General features: G+C 43.6%; 1 long non-coding RNA gene and 1 other non-coding gene across 3 annotated transcripts in view; both read right to left on the bottom strand.

Moving 5' to 3' along the window:
• The window catches only part of LOC116549938, a 200,493-nt gene that overhangs the window by 142,224 nt on the left and 52,269 nt on the right, over nt 1–6,000 (bottom strand). For both annotated transcript variants that reach the window (XR_004268163.1, XR_004268162.1), the window contains exon 3: nt 314–444. This is a non-coding gene — a long non-coding RNA (uncharacterized LOC116549938). The remainder of the gene's footprint in view (nt 1–313; nt 445–6,000) is intronic.
• LOC116550443 lies at nt 3,477–3,579 on the bottom strand. Its single transcript, XR_004268412.1, has one exon. It is a non-coding gene; the product is annotated as a U6 spliceosomal RNA (small nuclear RNA).

Here is a 6,000-nt window from a genome sequence, read left to right as displayed (position 1 = left end):
ACCCGCCTCAGCCTCCCAAAGTCCTGGGATTACAGGCATGAGCCACCATGCCTGGCCTAAATTTTTAATATAGGTATTTAAGTCTTATATTTCTTAAATGCTATGTATGAAGAATGTCTTCGTTAACTCTTTTCTAACATCAGGGGATGAACTTCTTCCAGAATCCCATTATTTACAAATATTCATTTATTAAAATTATCACAATTGCATTATTCAACAACAAAATTTAAAGAACCCAATTAAAGTTCATAGTATTTTAAACCTTTAAACTTTTTTTTAAAAAGCAGCAAGACAAACAGAAGAATCTACTTACTCAGCTGTTATGGGGTGTTATCAATCATCTCTCATAAACTGGCAGGTCTGAGCTCAGATCAGCAAGGCAGAGAAACTCCAGATGGCACCGTATCTCAACTCTTCTAACTCGTAAAAGCATTAATAAAATGCCTGTATAAGAAAGAAGCCTGGAGTTACAACCAAGACAGAACTTTCTCGAGTGGGTTGTCTAGATGGGAAATAAACCTGTTTCCTCTTTTCTTTCCTTAAATGAGGGCTTAGAACAAGTTAATTCATGGCCTTGGAGTAGCAGGTGGCCTGATACAGCAATACTTGGTATTACAACTGCTTTTCTAAAAACTCTCTGGGGAGAAGCCTAAATTGGTGCAATAAAATACTCACAAGGGCTAGAACCTGCCTTTTTTTTTTTTTGAGCTGGAGTCTGGCTAATTTTTGTATTTTTAGTAGAGACGGGGTGCAGTGGCGTGATCTCGGCTCACTGCAATCTCCGCCTCCCAGGTTCTGGCGATTCTCCTGACTCAGCCTCCCGAGTAGTTGGGATTACAGGCACCTGCTACCACGCCCGGCCTATTTTTGTATCTTTAGTAGAGATGGGGTTTGACCGTGTTGGCCAGGCTGGTCTCAAACTCCTGACATCAGGTGATCTGCCTACTTCAACCTCCCAAAGTGCTGGGATTACAGGTGTGGGCCACTATGCCCGGCCAGAACTTCCTCACTGTTTTGCCAGTGTAATCCTTCAAGTGGTAAAAATCCGTTCTCTCTAACCATATAATATATTGTCTAAATATACTTGAGACAATATATTTTTAAATATATATTTTAGACAATATACACTATTGAAAGTGAAAAGGGAAACTTCTGAAATATTTGTTGACCAATAAACTGGTTTTATTATATTGGTTTTATTCTAATAAAATGAAAATAATGTACACCCACTACTTTTAAAGGTTTCTTTGTATCATATGAACAGCAGCAGATAAACCTTGGTACACATTCATGTACTGTAATAGGCTTTTTTCTTTTTGAAACAGTCTTGCTCTGTCACCACGCTAGAGTGTAGTGGCTCAATCTTGGCTCACTGCAACCTCTGCCTACTAGGTTCAAGCAATTCTCCTGCCTCAGCCTCCCAAGTAGCTGGGACTACAGGCGCGCGCCACCACACCGGCTAATTTTTGTATTTTTAGTAGAGACGGGGTTTCACCATGTTGGCTAGGACGGTCTCGATCTCTTGACCTTGTGATCCGCCCACCTCAACATCCCAAAGTGCTGGGATTACGGGCGAGAACCACCACGCCTAGCCTACTTTTTTTCACTTATTAGTTTTGAAACAGTGTCTGTCTCTGTTTCCCAGGCTGGAGTGCAGTGGCGAGTACTCGGTTGACTGCAGCCTCTGCCTCCCGGGCTAAAGTAATCCTACCAGCTTAGCCTCTCAAGCAGCTTGGACTGCAGGTGCACGCCACCACACCTGGCTAATTTTTTGTATTTTTGGTAGAGACAGGGTTTCACCATGTTGCCTAGGCTGGCCTCAAACTCCTGAGCTCAAGCAATCTGCCCACCTCAGCTTCCTAAAGTGCTAGGATTATAGGCGTGAGCTACTGCACCTGGCCATAATGAGTTTTCTTAATAGATTCTGCCTCTTGGTATTGATTCATTGGTATTTTTTCTAGAAAAAAAAATTGAATATGGTCTCATTATTTTTAATTTTTCACAGGGTTGCCACAATCTTTTTCCATTTCATTTTATGTCAAATAATCTGAAATCACTGACACCTTCAGCTGATTATTCTCGATTCACATTATTTTTAACAAGAAAATTCTGTCTTTATGGAAGAAACCTGGTAAGTGCAAAGCAAATTCTGCTAAATAGGGGATATTCTCACTCCTGTTTCTATACCAAAATTATACATATTTCAGACTAAATATTTTCATAGGTATTATCTTTCTGCCTAAATTGGTGGGTTTTCTTCCCCCCTTTTGCCCCTCTGATCCATTTCACCAGGACACACTTCATCATGGGTCATATTTTTTTCCCCAGTGCAAATCTCACCATGTCACTTCCCAACGAAAACAGTTTTCAACGTTTCCCATTGCTCTTAGATATGATGTATCTCATAAGCCTTAATATGGAGACTTCCAAAGCCCTGCATGACCACCTTCCTTCCCAGCTCTCAGGCCACCCTGGCCCCTCTCAAATCCCCAAAAGCACCAGATTCTCTCTCGCCTGTCCCAGGGCCTTTGCAAGGTCTGTTCCCTTTGCTGGGATGCTCTTCTCTTTGGCCATGGTCATCTTTCACATCTGAGAAGCCTTTGTATGCTCCTCAACTAAGTTACACCATGCTACTCTTTCTCTCTTCCTCTCAGAAGTACTCTGTACTCTTCCTGCAAAGCACTCATCCAAACCTGTGTTTGTGTGTTTTTAGAAAGCCTGTCTCCACCAGGCTGTAACAACTTCATGAGGGTGTAGAGCTCGTGCCCGTGCTTCTTTGATTCATCCCTTTACCACCACTGTTCCCAGCACCTAGCTCGGTCCTTGGCACCTTGTGAGCCTACAATAAATATTTGTTAAATGAATGAATAAAAGACTAAGGTGGGGGCAGGTGACAAGGACAATCTAGTTATTTTGGTCCATTGTTATCTATGATCCTAAATCCAACTCCATCATTAGCTTTTCCCTCTATGCAGAATGATTCCCATCACTGTAGGTCTATGCTGGAAGGTAAGGGAATGGGAATGGGACAGAACAATGGAATGGGAGTGGGGGGGGGGAGTGAAGAGCAGGGAAGGGTGGAAAGGAGGGGGGAAGGGAGAGAGGGAGGGAGGATGGAAAGCGGGGAGGCAGGGAGGGAAGGGAAGGGAGGGAGGGGATGGGAGGGGAGGGGAGGGGAAGAAGGCTTTCTTGCCTACTGGCCTTTCGCTTGACCCCACAGCCCCATGAATCAACTTCCCCATTTCTCTAATCCAATTTTATAAGAATACTCAAAAAAGCTGACTCCAACCGCTGTCTCCAATTCTTTCTTCCATTCCCATGAGGCTTTGTCTCCACTGCTCCCCTCAAACTGCTATTATTAAAGCCAACAATGTCTTCGACTGTGAAATACCCGAAAGCCAGGTATAGGGAGAGACGCTTTAAAGGAATTATCTCATTCCTTATTTCTTTTTAAAATTTTTTTAAATTAAAAATTTAAAAAGATGAAATGCTTCACAAATTTGCATGTCATCTTTGCCCAGGGGCCATACTAATCCTTTCTGTATCATTCCAATTTTAGCATATGTGCTGCCAAAGCAAGCGTTATTTATTTTTACACAGGGTCTCACGCTATCATCCAGGCTGGAGTGCAGTGGGGCAATCATGGCTCACTGCAGTCTCCAACTCCTGGGCTCAAGTGATCCTCCCGCTTCAGTCTCCTGAATTGCTGAGACCACTGGCACATGGCACCACATCCAGCTAGTTGTGTGTGTTTATTTTTGTTTTTTGAGATGGGGTCTCACTTTCTTGCCTAGGTTGGCCCTCCACTTAAACAGTTCCTAGGCTGGGCATGGTGGCTCACGCCTGTAATGCCAGCACTTTGGGAGATGAAGGCAGGAGGATTGCTTGAGTCCAATATTTCAACACCAACCTAGGCAACATAGCAAGACTCCTTCTCTACAAAAATAAAAAGTTAGCTGGGTGTGGTGGTGCATGCCTATGGTCCTAGCTACTTGGGAGGCTGAGATGGGAGGATTGCTTGAGTCTAGGATGTCAAGGTTGCAGAGCTGTGATCACACCACTGCCCTCCAGCTTGGGCAACAGAGCTAGACCCTGTCCTCAAATTTTTTTTTTTTTAATAAATAAAACAGTTCATCACCACCACCTGATGAGGGAGGTACCACTGTTATCCTCAGAGAGAGGTTAACTGAATTCATTCAAGACTACTTGAGCAAAAAAGCAGCAGAAACCATTTTCACTCAATCTAACGTTCAATGTCAGACCTGCCAGTAGCACAGACACAGCTAACCGCTCTCCTCTTTCTTTAAGCACTTTCTTTGCTTGGTTTCCAGGACACCACAACCTCCCGACTCTCCTCCTCCTTCATTGGCCATTCCTTAAACTTCTTCTCATTATCCAACCCCTTAATGCCGGAGGGAACCAGGCCTCCGAGTTCTCAAACTTGCCTATCTACACTCTCTCTCCCTGGTCAACTCAGTGGGTCTCATCACCTTAACCAAAAGCCTGAATCTCTTCCCTGAACTCAAGGCTCATATTTTCAGCCACCTCGACATCTCCTCTTGGATGTCCAACAGACACTCCCCTCTTAACGTCACGCCACGCCAAACTCCTGATGTTCCCCTACTGCGCCCGGCCCGAAGCTCCTACAGGCTTGCCCAACTCAGAAAATAACTCCATCCTCCAAGTCATCTTGTTCTTTTTTCTTTCCCTCCCACTCTACCCAATTCATCAGCAAATCCTGTTGGCTCGATCTTAAAGCTACATCTGAATTCTAACTAATTCTAACCACTTCTACTTCTCCCTGCTCCCATCACTGCCATCCGAGTCTCCCTCATCTCCAGCTGGATGACCACAATAGCCTGGGAGCTGATGCTTCTCCCTTGCCTTACTTGTCTGCTGGGAACAGAAAATGTACCACTATGACCACACTGAAGTCTTTCAGTTGAGATTGTCATAGTAGAGATGAATTCTTCGTTATATTTGTCCCTCAAATGTTTCGGGAAAAAGTTGTTTCTTCCATGTTACATTAGTTCTGAAGATTTCAATTGCTTTCTTTTATGAAAACCTGTATTAACAAACGCCAAATATTCTATTGTTACTCTTGACTCTGAAATGAATTAGATTTCTGTGTGGGCAGAAGTATTAGCCCAGCTCTTAAAGTTCCATAGAAAATGTTGTTTGTTTTCTTCAAAGCTTAAAACCTTCCCATTAATCATCAAAATAAGATATCTCCACTACAGGCATTTGTTACTTGAAGATGAACAGAATAGAATCAGTACCTATACAAAACCCACACTGACAGGATCTCATATTTTTGAGCAAATGAAATCTGATGATCTTGTTAACAATCATGGTATTTTCTAAACCCCCTGCCTCCTTTTCTTTCATTTTCCTTTATTTATTTTTCGCTTAGTCAGAGTCTTGCTCTGCCACCCAAACTGGAATGCAGTTGTACCCACATTGCTCACTACAGCCTCCAACTCCTGCACTTAAATGACCCTACTGGCTCAAGCTCCTGAGTAGCTAGGACTACAGGCACACACCATCACACCCAGCTTTTTTTATTGGTGGGGGAGAGGGGGAGAGATGGGGTCTCGCTTTGTTGCCCAGGCTGGTCTTAAACTTCTGGCTTCAAGTCATCTTCCAGTCTTAGCCTCCCAAAATACTGGGACCACAGGTATGAGCCACTGCACCAGGCCTCAACTCTTTACTACAGCCCCCGAAAAGCAGAGGGCCTGGATTCGGTGCCTCTAAAACTCCTTTCTGCTGGCTTAACTCCGATGCTCAGCACATGCACTTCCCAAGTCGTCGTTTTCTTTGATCTCCTTGGACTCTCTGCCTTCTAGAGAATATAATCCACATGAACTAGGCTCCTGGATCTTTTACATAACTGTGGTTTCTCACAAGGTTCTTTAAACAAAGGTCCACGTGATAGATTTCTGCTCAAGTTTAGTTCCAGGAAATGTTTGGTTTCTGCAGATGTTTACATGTTTCCGGCTG

The sequence above is a fragment of the Sapajus apella genome, unplaced genomic scaffold, assembly GCF_009761245.1.
Source record: "Sapajus apella isolate SASKATOON/1434 unplaced genomic scaffold, GSC_monkey_1.0 scaffold7, whole genome shotgun sequence".
Lineage (NCBI taxonomy): Eukaryota > Metazoa > Chordata > Mammalia > Primates > Cebidae > Sapajus > Sapajus apella.
The sequence above is the reverse complement of the archived record's forward strand: the minus strand, read 5'-3'. Positions and strand labels throughout refer to the sequence as shown.